The sequence below is a fragment of the Haemaphysalis longicornis genome, unplaced genomic scaffold (genome assembly GCF_048455015.1).
Source record: "Haemaphysalis longicornis isolate Haplotype H1 unplaced genomic scaffold, Haemaphysalis longicornis Haplotype H1 scaffold_6, whole genome shotgun sequence".
Classification (NCBI taxonomy): Eukaryota; Metazoa; Arthropoda; class Arachnida; order Ixodida; family Ixodidae; genus Haemaphysalis; species Haemaphysalis longicornis.
Genome location: NW_027526407.1, coordinates 81102506 through 81114964, shown reverse-complemented (window position 1 = coordinate 81114964; position 12459 = coordinate 81102506). Strand labels below are relative to the sequence as shown.

Here is a 12459-nt window from a genome sequence, read left to right as displayed (position 1 = left end):
ACGGAAATGCGTCACCGCTGCCACCCGGAAGCTACGACTAAGGCAGCAAGATGCGATGGCTCCGCTGAGCCTGTTATATGGCGCTACAGAACAGAAGTTTGGAAAGGAGGACAATGATACGACGTCGGTTACGGAAGAAAGGACGCGTTTTCCCCAGGTGCCGTGCCTGCGCTGTGAAGTTTGTTCTATGCTCAGTCGGTGGTAGCTGCTCGCCAGACATGGTCTTCGGCCGGCCCGCAACTTACGTCAACACACAAACACTGGTCTACACCAGAAGATCAAACATATAAATTTCCGGTAATTTGTGCCCCGAGGCTACTCGTGGGCTACGAAGCATGTCGTAGTGGAAGGCTTCGGAAGAATGTCGACCGTTTTAGGATCTTCACGTGCGCCGAAATCTCTGCACAATGGTGTTTTGGTTTTCTGCTTCCATCACAAAACGACCGCCGCGGCCCGGAATTGAAGCAGCGGCCTTCGTTTCAGCAGCGCAACGCCTTACCCACTGAGCCACCGCGCTGTGTTTTCCACCAAAACTTATGCCGGCTCCAACAGTGGGTGGCTTAACTAAAACAGGAGAGAAAGGATTAACGCAGGTCTCTCAGAAATCAAGAAAGGCATAGATTGCAAGCCGAAAGTAGCTCAAAGAACGCCCGCTATATAGCGCCTAATCACATAAGTTTTCATAATAGTTCTCGATATTCCCACGGTTATGTATCCGCTGTAGGCTCGGTTTGGTAAACTACAGATGGCGCCACGCGGCCCCGTGAAAAATCACCCTATAAATAGGTACGAATACCCTCCCAGAGAACAGCCCGGTAAGAATGTTCAGGGGGGTTCTATCTAGACAAGAGGGTAGTTCCCAACTGAGAATCGCCTAAAACAGATAATCTTTAATCAATAAGCTCCCACACGCAAAACTTTCAACCAAGAGAAGAGCAAAAAAAAGAGAAACTAAACGATAAGACCAATGCAACCACTGATCATAACCAGAACACTGCAGAGCTTGCCATACCACAAATTTACCTTCACCTATGAAAGTGAAAGAAACACCATCATTAGGACAGCATACAAGGCAGTTCTCAACCTCACAATTTTGACCGTGAGATGAACTAACAAAGTGTGGACTACTAGGGTAACACGATGAACACGCATAGACGGGTCTAGAAGAAGGGGACGTCCATTTACTCGATCTAGGGATGAAATAACAATGTTCGGAGCAAAGAATGGACTCGGCAAGCGCGGGAGAACAGTGGGTGAAGGTCAATGGGAGAGGCCTTCACGCTGCAGTCGTCCTAAATAAGATGTTGGTTACAATCACGATGAATAGGTCCTCAGCTTGGGTCTTCCTTCCGCATTTCAAGAAATCGAAGAAACCCCTCTCCTAGCACCAAAAAAGCGGCTGTAAAAACAAAATTCGGAGGGGCCCTCGTACTCCCTTCGAAAAGAAACAAGAACCACCAACCGGGCACCCCCAAACAGAAAAGAAAAGACAGGCACCCTCACCTCTTTGAAAGGAAACCACTGCACGCCATGATAGACATGGCACCGATCTAACGACCCCGCATAAAAACTCTCCTCTACCTAAAATATGGATACAATCCTACACAAGAAGGGGCGGTATGGCAGTCTAAAGTTCATTCGCGGGAAAAGGTTCAGTATCATGAGACCACAGTATACACCGTCTACGGGATATACGCAAGCAGAAGGCCCCAATTGTCGTAGTTGACTACTGTTGCAATCTTTGAGTGCACGACCCTCCAACGTACATGAACAAAGAAGTATAAGTTAGAGCCATCCTCTTAGTAATCCGACTATAGCGGAAGTATCAAATAAAAGAATAATATCATTACAGACTCACAAAGGACATTATACAGTTTTGTGAAGGCAGAATACCAAGCGCTTCGGTAAGATATTCCCATCCATAATGCAGAAAGTTACCGTCAACCTGGACTGCCGGATCCAATGGTCTGAAAGCGAACGACGTGCTATGCAAGATGCACACGAACTCACATACCGTTCTCCTTGTGACCACGGCTACCCCACTGCGCTCTTCCAAAAACGTTAAGAACGAACCCTAATCCTATGCCTAGGTACACTATTTTTTCCCTTGCTACAACAAGGTCTCAATGCCCTAAAATCACAAACTATATCACCGAAAAACCAACACAGCTATCTGAAAATCAACGCGCGTTAAGGTGTTCGGCGGGAACATCAGACATTAGCTTGGAACGCTGCGAAAATGGGGAAAACATCCACCCTCTTGCGGGTAACCTAGCCATGTCCAAGGGGAGAACAACTCAAACATAACATATTCCTTTTTTTCGAAGCATGGTAGGCAATTTTACCACTACCTCAAGATCAGCTTGAGCTGATTGAGAGGGCAAGGGAAGAAGCTGCTGCATCTGGTGCTGTAGGCTCAGTTTCAACCTTTCAGCTCCCTCCCATTTCTTTACCCCATCTTCGTACACCACAACTATTACTTCCTGAACAAAGATCTCTTTCTCTCTCTCTCCCCCCTTGAAAAAAGCAAAATTGTTCAGCCCGGCCTAGACATCACGGAAAAAAAAACATTTTGTTACACTGACACTGGCTGCTCGCTCAAACTGAACACCCCGCAGTTTCAACCTTCATGCTCACGTTTTAAGTCACAGAACCGCAGAGAGCCTTCGCTTCTCCTAGGACACGGCGATTAAAAGCCCTAGTTGCTAGTCTTTATCGTTTCGATAACCTTTCGTGCTCATTAAGCATAGATCGGAAATTCAGCAGCTGCGTACGAAAACGCTCCGTGAGAGGCGAAGTATAGCTATCGCGCCTTACATCTTAGGACACAACCGTAGATGTGCCTGCAACTTTTTTTTTCTTACCATATTATTGAGCAATGCGCAAGCCAAAGTATTGCTTAAAACTGCAGTCCGTTTTTCTCTAGCTTGCGTACTTCGCGATTAAAAAATTTGCAAAGGTGCCGCGGGTGACGCGTGATTTGCGGCGGCTGCAGTTTTTTTCCAACTTTTGGGCTTTGCGCCCGGCAAGGTTTGATCGTTCTGACTAAAAATGTTTAAAGCAAAAACTACACCAAAATGACAAACAGGCGAAAAAACATTTTGCGTTCTTGCGTGAACAAGAAAATTAGAAATAAATGTGAATTCGCGCCAGATGGCAGATTGCCCCTGACTTTGACGCCCCTTATCTCCGTGTCTTTAATTGTGACCAACTTTTAAGGGATGGGTAATGTCGATAAGATATTTGTAAACACATCTGTAAGAAATCTCTTGACGAGAGCGGATGGAAATGTACGCAAAAGAGATTAGCTGCTGTGCTTTTTTCGAAAAATTTTCAACTTTAAACGTCAAAATAAGAGAGAGAGAGAGAGAGAGAGTGAGAGGGAGTAAACTTTATTTGAAAATAGGGAGAAGAGAATGTGGAAAGAGTTATGGGTGAAGTCCTATTTCCAGGACTCCAGTAGCAAAGGCTCCCAGCTTGGCTCTCTTAGCAGCTCACGCTGTGTCGAAAGGTCCGAGCTGGACAGTTCTAAATACCAGGACTGTCTAGAGGTTTGGGAGGTGTTCTGTTGCCAAATTATAGGGCACTTCCAGACTGTGTGGAATAAGTCTGCTCTTAATTTGCATTTGTGGCATACTTCGTGATATCTCTGTGGGAACATGAGAGGCGATCAAAATAAGAAACCCCGGCCTCTATTTCCTTCAAAATTGAAAGTACAACTGAAAAACATGTTGCATCATTGTGTTTGCACCGAAATAATTACCCGATTCTAACGCGCCCCCGATTCTAACGCGCACCCAATTTTCCTGGCAAAAAAACCGAAGAAAACTTCAGTTTTGTATCCGATTCTAACGCGCATGCGATTTTTCGACCTATTTTTCCGGAAAAAAGGTGCGCGTTAGAATCGGGTAATTACGGCATATGCGACCGGAATCGCGCATTGGGGGACCGCGCATTTTGCTTTTTCTTCTTTCAGGCTTGACAAAATATATACCGCCCTATAGCCCGGATAAACGATGAAAAGTGTGTTTATTTGAGCAAGACTAAGCAGTGCAAGCAAAAACAGGAGCTTCACAAATTCACCCCAGTGTCCCGTTAAGTCCCTCCCTCCGTTGGACCGTATTGCATAGCGAAAAACATTCGCGTACGTACATCAAACAAAACATGAATGGGTGCTAACTAAATCACAAATTACAAATGTAGAAAAACACAAGCAATCAGAACTGTTAAAACACACAAGTACAAGGCGATAAAAGAAAAAAGTACATATAGGCAAGGAAGAACAGAATTAAGTCGCTTCATTCCTGAACAAGTCTTGAAATTTTGTTATGTTAGCTTCAGTGGTGAGTTGGGTAGAGGAAGCTGAACATCGCCCGCGGTTATACGGAAGCTACGCCGACGACAATAACCAGTGCAATTAGAGATTTTGAGCTGACATTTCTGACGGCCAGCTCCACTCCGATAGCAAGCGAAAGTGCCATTGCGCATGCGTTGCGCGCTACGGAGCAAGCGGTGTTACCGGGGCGAGGCCCTGCTGCACCACCGGGCTCGCTGAGTGGACTGTCGCGGCAGCTAACTAGCTTTGGTGGTTATCATGCTGCGTACGCTCCAGCCCAGAATTCCAAGATTGCTGCGCCCAGCGATTCCAGTGGGGTACTGCGGACTCCGTTTGTTCAGTGCCTGCAAATGCGCTCTTGTTATTGGGGGGTTGAGTGCTTCCTGATGCCTCAAGCCGGAATCAGGGTATGCTGCGTCGTTTGGTAAAACGTTTTGTGCAATATTTAGCTGACGCAGGCAAAATACAGCGAGTGCATCGACGGCCGGTTATCAAAAATCGGCAGTGAATTCACAAATCACATGAAGTAACTGGTGCAATTCGTGTTCGCGCCGGAGAACTTGAAGGTGAAAAGGATCGGTAAAATGCGCTTGTGCAGTACTTCTAAGTGGGCTGGAAATTTTCTGCTGCGCATGTGTTTATTGGTGCCGGCTTTTGTAGGCATGGGCTAAACTTTGCAGGGCCAAAGGACCTCGAGAAAAAGCATACCGCAGGTATGACGAAAACGTTCCCCTTGTTGTCTCCCTTCCTCCTCGAGCAATTCCATGAAGCTCCAATGGAACCTTGTGTCGAAGAAAGCTTTCGCATCTATCAAGGCGGTATGGATAAGGTGAGTTCACTAAGATAACAAGCATTCCCAGCGTGACTAGCTGTGCATTCGTGCAGCTGTATTGTATGGACCTGCTCTATGCCAGTTGGATCGAGATAGAAATGGACCACTACTGGTTACGAGACTGTGCGCTGAAGGCATTTGACCGGTCGGCGAATTCATTCACTGAAGCATTTGCTAAAAAATGCCGAGACCGACTAAAAAAGGTAAGCTCACTACCTCATGTTCCTAAGTAACACCCGGCCTAAGGGCCTGCAAACAGGCTACCTACTCATTTCGCAGGAGGTTCTTGAAGTCGGCCTTTTTACGCTGAGGCGTTTAAAGCTACGTGTGACAATATTTATCTGTAGGCTCAGCAATTTGAATAAAAATATAGACGACACCAGAATACGATCACCGTCTCCTTTATTGAAAGCCCGACACATCCACATTGACACACCACGACGTGTACGTAGATGGCCGTTACAGGAGTTAGGTTCTGTATTTGCCGGTCACGTATCGTGGTTGGGGTACGTTTGGATGTCTCCGCAGAAGAGCAGTGCTCCATCAATTATCAGTGACAAATAGATATTGGCACGAGCGCTCATCCAACGGTGAAGTCAAATGTCGTCGGGGTACCCCCGTAAATACTTGAATTACGGCCCAGGGGTTAAAAAAAGGTCCTGTTAAGCCCGGGTTTTCAAAAGAACGCTGTCTACCACCCCAAACGTTGGAAACAACTACATTCTCATAGATACTAAAAGTTGAAGTGAACGACAGCCTTTCCAGTATCCTATTTTCTGCAGCATCCGAACAGTAATCGGAAGATTGATATAGAGGGAACTTTGAATTACGGCCAAAGGTGTCATCCTAATTATGTTTATCGGACGTCGAACGCGGTCGTCCATAAGGTAGAATTCTGGGTCGACGTCTAAACACTAGCCATAAATTTTACCGTGATTGAATGCAGTTACGCTAAGTTTGGCGAGAGAAAGCTCGATTTTCTGGTTACAGCGCGCACTTAACGCGCACACAATTGCATGGTAAAAAAAAAAAACGGGCACTGCTTGGCGCAGTGCCGGTGCAGGGGTGAACGCGATAGCTAGGATCCAGCACCGTCTTTCACAAATTTTTAATGGCGCGAACTCTCACTGTTGTGATATAACCCCCTCCGGACCCCTCCCTGTGGAAAGAACGAGCAATTCGATGCTTTCACTGCAGAAGCCGTCGCCGCTAAAAATTGCTCCGGTCGGTGGACGACTGACTGACTGAACAACATTTATTTACAGAAATTTCTACAGGGAGGGTGGGGAGCGGTCCTTAAGGGGCGCGCCGTACAAATACCGGGTGGGCTCCCCCTTACGGGGCCCAATGGCGTCGGTCGCGGCGCGGGCCCGCACGACCAGGGCCCGTTGGGCCGTCAGGTCAGAACAGCCGAGCAGGGCTGCCTCCCAGTCCTAACGGGAAGAGATGGATGGAGGGGGTAGGTTTGGGGTGTTTTGGCACGCGCACACCATGCGGAAAATTTCAGAGGAGTCTTCCTCACAGTGCGGGCACTCACCCGTGCAAGCGGAGTTGAAGTGTTTTAAGACTGCCGTGCACAAGAGAGTTCTGGTATAAAGGCGAAGGAGAATGCGCTCCTCCGCCTTCGTGAGGCCCCTACAGGGCTTGGGATAGACAAAATGGCCGGACTGATAAAACTGTGTGACCTCCTTAAAGGTGTAAACGGGATTGCGTTCAAGGTCCGGATCGGTAAGGGACGAGGGTGATGCCCGGAGAGTGAGCGCGCCAGCAGCGCCGCCTCGTTACCCTCAAGGCCCATGTGAGCCGGAGCCCATACGATCGTTCGATTAGCGGGGACACCCAGGTAGTTACTGTTTTGCTGAATTTTGTAAGCATAGTACTGAATGCATCCCTGTTCGATATTGCGGCGGTCACCCCTTGAGTCGGTAATAATGACCCGCGAGTACTGATCTGCGGCGGCTAGCGCGATGGCAATCTCCTCCGCGTGTGTAATATTATGTGCACGGAAAGTGAGTCCGTTCACTGCGGTGTTTTGGTGGACAACCACGGCCGTGTACCAACTCCCGTAGTGCGGGCCGGAGGCGTCTACGTAAAAGACTCCGTTTTTACGACCATAGTGGCGAGCAATGCTTCTGCCCGCGCGACGCGTCGGCCACTGTGGTCATCTCATGTCATGTTGGCCGGAAGAGGACGCATATGCAGGGCGTATCTCCAGGCTTCAGGAATCTGTACGCGCTTTTCCGTATGTATTGGGTGATGGATGTGTAGTCGGGCAAGAAGGGGGCAACCCGATGGTGTCATAGAGAGTCTATAGTGTATTGATTCCACAAGGGCGCCTCACGCAACTCCTTGAATGTGTTCACCATCCCCAGGCCTAGAGGGCGCTGGCTGGAGGTGTAGAGCGGAAGGTCGAGAGCGCGCTTGTAGATTTTATGGAGAATGACCTCGAGTACATTCTCGTCAAACCTGCGTAGCTGGAGGCATGGAGCCGAGTACAGGACTCGGCTTGTTACTAATTCATGCACCAGCCGCAAGGCATATTTGCATCGTAACCCCCCGTGCTTATTGGAAACCCGGCGGATCATCCGGCCCACCTGGTCCCCCACTTTACGCAATTTGGCCATTGTTGCGTCTGCTTTGCGATGTTGGTGAATGAAGAGCCCCAATACTCAGATCTCATCGCGTTCGGGTATGGGTCCGCTGTGAAGGGACGGGTTGATTTTGGCGGTGCACTTTAGTCAGGGATCGTATGTGCACGAATTCCGATTTGGACGGGGAGCACTGAAGGCCACAGGGACGGTTGTAGTGGTCCACGATGTCCGTCGCTTGCTGCAGGGTGGCCTCCATGTCTCCTGCCGAACCGTGTGACGACCAGATGGTGATTTCGTCGGCATACAGCGCATGCTGCATGCCTTCGACTTTCGCCAGCTGAGCAGAGAGCCTTATCATTGCCAGATTGAATAGGAGAGGCGAGAGGTGCCTCGCGTGCGTAATTAATAAGGGCCGTGTTCCATGTCCTGAATTCGAATATATGATTGTCCGTCAATGAGGAATTCCTTAATGTAGTTGAAGGCATTTTGACCACCGTGCACTTGTGAGAGATGTGTTTCCCCACACAAGAAGTAAGGGAGATGGGGCGGAGGTTCTCCGTGTCAATGGCTTTGCCCGCTTTGGGTATGAAGGTGACCAGGGTGGTCTTCCAATCAATCGGGGGGAGGGGGGGGTGTTTCTCCTAGCCAAATAGAGTTGATGTGAGCAAGGAGCATAGTGTAGGTAGAGTCGGGAAGATTGACAAGTAGTTTCACTGTGATGTGTTCTCGTTGTGGTGCTGTTCCTCGCCTCACTTTTGCTAGGGCCGCCTTCAGGTCGTTTAGCTGGAACGGTTGATCCAGCTCCGCGTTCTCGCATACCTGCATACCTGCATACGAGTACGCTGACCCTGGGGGGTCCTGCTGTGTGCTTAGGTATTGGTGTCGCAGTTTGCATGTCAATTTTGTCGTGTCCCCATCGAAGCTGTGAATCACTCGTTGGAGGTGCTTTTGTGTGTCTGTTCGAGTTTGGGTCGGATCGATCAAGGCGCGGAAGAGGTGCCAGATACTCCTGCTGGACATTTGTCGCGCGGCCGTCTTGCATCGGTCCACCCAGTTAGAGTCGGCGAGCTTGGCCGCGTACTCCACCGCTCGCTGGGTGAGCTCGGCGAGGCGAATTTTCAGTTTTCGGTTGTGTTTTTGTTGGCGCCACCGGCGGACGAGGCTGTGCCGAGCAGCCCAGAGGTGAAGGAGGTAGTTATCCACCTCCGGAGTCGCATCCGAGAGTTTAATGTGGGTTTCTGTGTAGTTAAGGGTCGAAATCAATTGCCGGGACCAAGCGTGGTACCCTTGCTCTTTAATGCATGGGGTGGAGTTAGTGTATGTTTGTCGAAATTTAGTCCAATCGGGTAATTTTGCCTCTGCGTAAGCTCTTGCCAAGGGACGGCGGGTGAGAATTGTGGAGTTGAGTATGCAGTGGTCGCTGCCGAGGGTCTCCTCGGCGTTGACGCAATTTACAGATTGGATGTTTTTGGTGAGCGTAACGTCCCGACATGTGTCCCGGGTCACGGATCTACCCCCGCGAGTTGGGTAGGCAGGGTCGGTGTGAAGAGTTAGGCCCAGCGTGAACATAAGTTCCGACAACTTACCTCCACGTCGCTGTTCACGCCCATATCCCCAAAGTGTGCTGGGTGCGTTAAAATCGCCCACAATCACCAGGGGGTCCTTCCCCGCAGCCTTCAAGGCGTGGCTTAAAAGGTCTGCGAATGTAATGTTGGCTAGTCTCTTCGAGCAATAGATGTTTAGCACGTGTAGTGGCGGGTCCTGTTTGCGTAGCGGAAGGCGTGTTACCACCATGTACGAGAATTTTGGCTTAAGGTCAAGGTCAACTAAGTTGACCGTGTAATTTTTAAGTGTGAATGCACTTCTTAAGCGACCCTGAACCTGCGTCCACCGGCGATGTCCGCGCACGTGGAGATGGGCGCGCGCAGCCTGGCCGCTGACAGGGCACATACCCACGTGGGGGATTGGCCAGGAATCTCCTCGTCTTCCTTGGCAACGGGGGGAGATGGGCGCTCGCTGCCTGGCCGCTGACATGGCACATACCCACGTGGGGGATTGGCCAAGAATCGGGCGTGAGAATGGCTAATGCACCTGCTTAAAGGAGTACTGACACGAAATTTCAAAGCTGAGATCCGCTCTAGCAATCAAGTACAACGACAACACAAATAGGTGTCTGTGAATAAATGCATCTTTCTTTCTTTGTAGTTGTGTGTGTGTGTATGATCTCTCTTTTGCGAACATTACCGAACCGCGCAAATTCAACTCGTGCATTCGCACTTTCACATTCTTCCCCTCGGGGAAATGCGGGGAATTTTTATGCACGCAGATGCAGGATAAGAGGTCTTGCTGAAACGTAGTATAGTTTGTGAGCGTGGCACCGCTGCCTGGCTCTAGAAGGGCTACCACAGCAGGACGGTTTTCAAACGTCGTGAGGAAAAGTCGGAGGTCGGCCCGCTTTGTGCGGGACTTAACAGTTCCACTGGGTGATTTGAATGGAGCTGGCCGAATTGGATCACGCGTATGTCCGAATTTTAGAGCTGCCCGCCTAGTCGGTGAGGTTAACGAGTGATTGTGATGGCGGCGCTTCCAAGCCAGCACTAGCGAGGTGGGGGTTGTCCTCCATTCCCGCGAGGGAGCAGCTGTCATGATCATCAAGATCAATCTGTCGTCGAGAAGTTTTGGGGTACCTGCCGGACACGTCCTTAATTAGGCCAGTTCGTTTGTTGGAACGCGCGACTTGTCGTTCTATGAGGGTGGGGATGGCCTCTGTCATTTTACCGATCGCGGCTTCTACGAGAGTTGACATTTGATTTTGGAGGACCGTTATCACATCTACATACGGACATCAAGGGCGCTCATACGAGCCTCAAGTGCGGCTAGTGCGTCCTTCGCCGCTGCGCCAGTCTCACTCTCCATTGCCTCTATTACGGGGGGAGGAGTAGGGCAGACTGATTGGATCAGTTTTGCCTCGGCTGCTGCTAATTTTTTTTTTTTTTGCAACGTTTCAATTTGTGCCTGCAGCTCGGCTCTGCGCACCGAAGAGGGGAGATTAGGGGGGACGAAGAGGCAGCCCCACCCGTACCGATCACCTGCTTTCCGTTTTTGACGGCGTTGGCCCAGGCCTGGCCCCCACCACTGCAGAACTGCACCGTCGGCTGCTTCCCGACTGCTCCGGTAGAGAGAGCTTGCTTTTTGTCTTGGCATTGTTCCGGCGCGGTGGTTCACCGGGCTCATCGTGAGGCTTAAGCTGGCGACGTTTCTTGGCCGGCATTCTGGATTTTCTGCCGTTTGGGGCGGCAGCTTTGGAAATACGGTACTTGGCCGTACATGATCGTGAGTTGGTGGCGTGCGCTCCGCCACACACAGAACACACTGGAACACAATCATCAGGGGCCCGCACTCCCTCCTGCACAAGCTGCACCTGCTGTCCACACATGCCACACGTATTCGGTCTTGGGTTGGGACAAGCGTCCATCCGATGGCCGACGACACCGCACTTGCCGCAGGCCGGAGTCGTTGGGTAGAAGGGTTGGACGGGGATCAACATTGTGTCGTAGTCAACAAAGCGCGGCTTCTTCTAGCCAGCGAAGGTCACGCGCGTCTTTTTCGATGTTCCAAATTTATGCACCTCGATGATGGTGCCTGATCTCTCGTTCTCTCGAAGAGTCTGCGTCGTATCTGTGCTGCGGACCACGATGACTCCATGGCAAACATTGCCTCCAACTTGTCGTAGGTACCCGTGTAGCAGACCCTGCCTGCACTCGATGTTCACCGCGAAGTCCCCGATAACCTTGTCCGCCGCGTCGGGGTCCGGGGTATGAATGACTATCAGATTTTGCTCTCTCGAGAGAAGAACTGTCAAAGACGCAGCTCGCTCGGGCCCTTAGGTACGCCTTGAACGCAGTTCCGTACCAGTTCTCGGAGGAAGCTTCATGCAGCGAGATACACTCACGGGGCTTTACGAGTATTACATTGTCGTCTGGATTCGGTTTTAGGAAGGGTCGAGGCTTCCATTTGGTGATAAGCTTGCCTTTGCGTCCAGCGGCACGCGAGGCGGGAGGCTGCGTCTTGTCTGCCGGCGTGCCGGACGCCGGGGTGGCGTCCGACGCTGCCTTCTTGGCGTTGGCTTGCGAGCGTCGTGCTACCTCGTCGTTTAGAGCTTGGCTTCGAAATCTCGGTGTAAAAGCAGAATTTGTCGTCTCGGAAATCGGAACCGTGTCCCACGCCATGGCATGTGCGTAATATCCACACTGGTTGATCGTAGAGGTTGCCATGTTGCCTCGGGAGGCCTGTGCCACGCAACCGGTGTCAGGGTTGCCGTTTGGCTTAACGGCGTCGCCAACGTGGTCGGGCGATAGCCGGCCGTAAATTTGTTTAAAATCGGCCCACCTGGATGATAGTGGTATCCACGTGTTCCCTGTGAGTTGTCGAAACGATCGATGTCGGTATTTACGCGGTACAGTGAAGTTGCCCGTGGTTCCAGCCGAAAAACGGCGGTGCCCAAGCGCAGCACCGCCGTGGGTCCGGCCCCGCTAGGGGCGCTCCCCGTAAACGAAGCGTGGCCGGTGGGGCTTCCGTCGGCGCCGAGAGGCGCACTTGCTCTTGCTTGACCTTGAGCGGAGAGAGAGAGAAAATACTTTATTGTCACACATCCGGCATGCGGGATCCCCTCCGGCCGCGCAGGGCGCGGGGGTCACACT

General features: G+C 50.8%; 1 pseudogene; it reads right to left on the bottom strand.

Moving 5' to 3' along the window:
- Nucleotides 1-10304: 10304 nt before the first annotated feature.
- Nucleotides 10305-12033, bottom strand: LOC144143105 (uncharacterized; annotated as a pseudogene).
- Nucleotides 12034-12459: the final 426 nt, after the last annotated feature.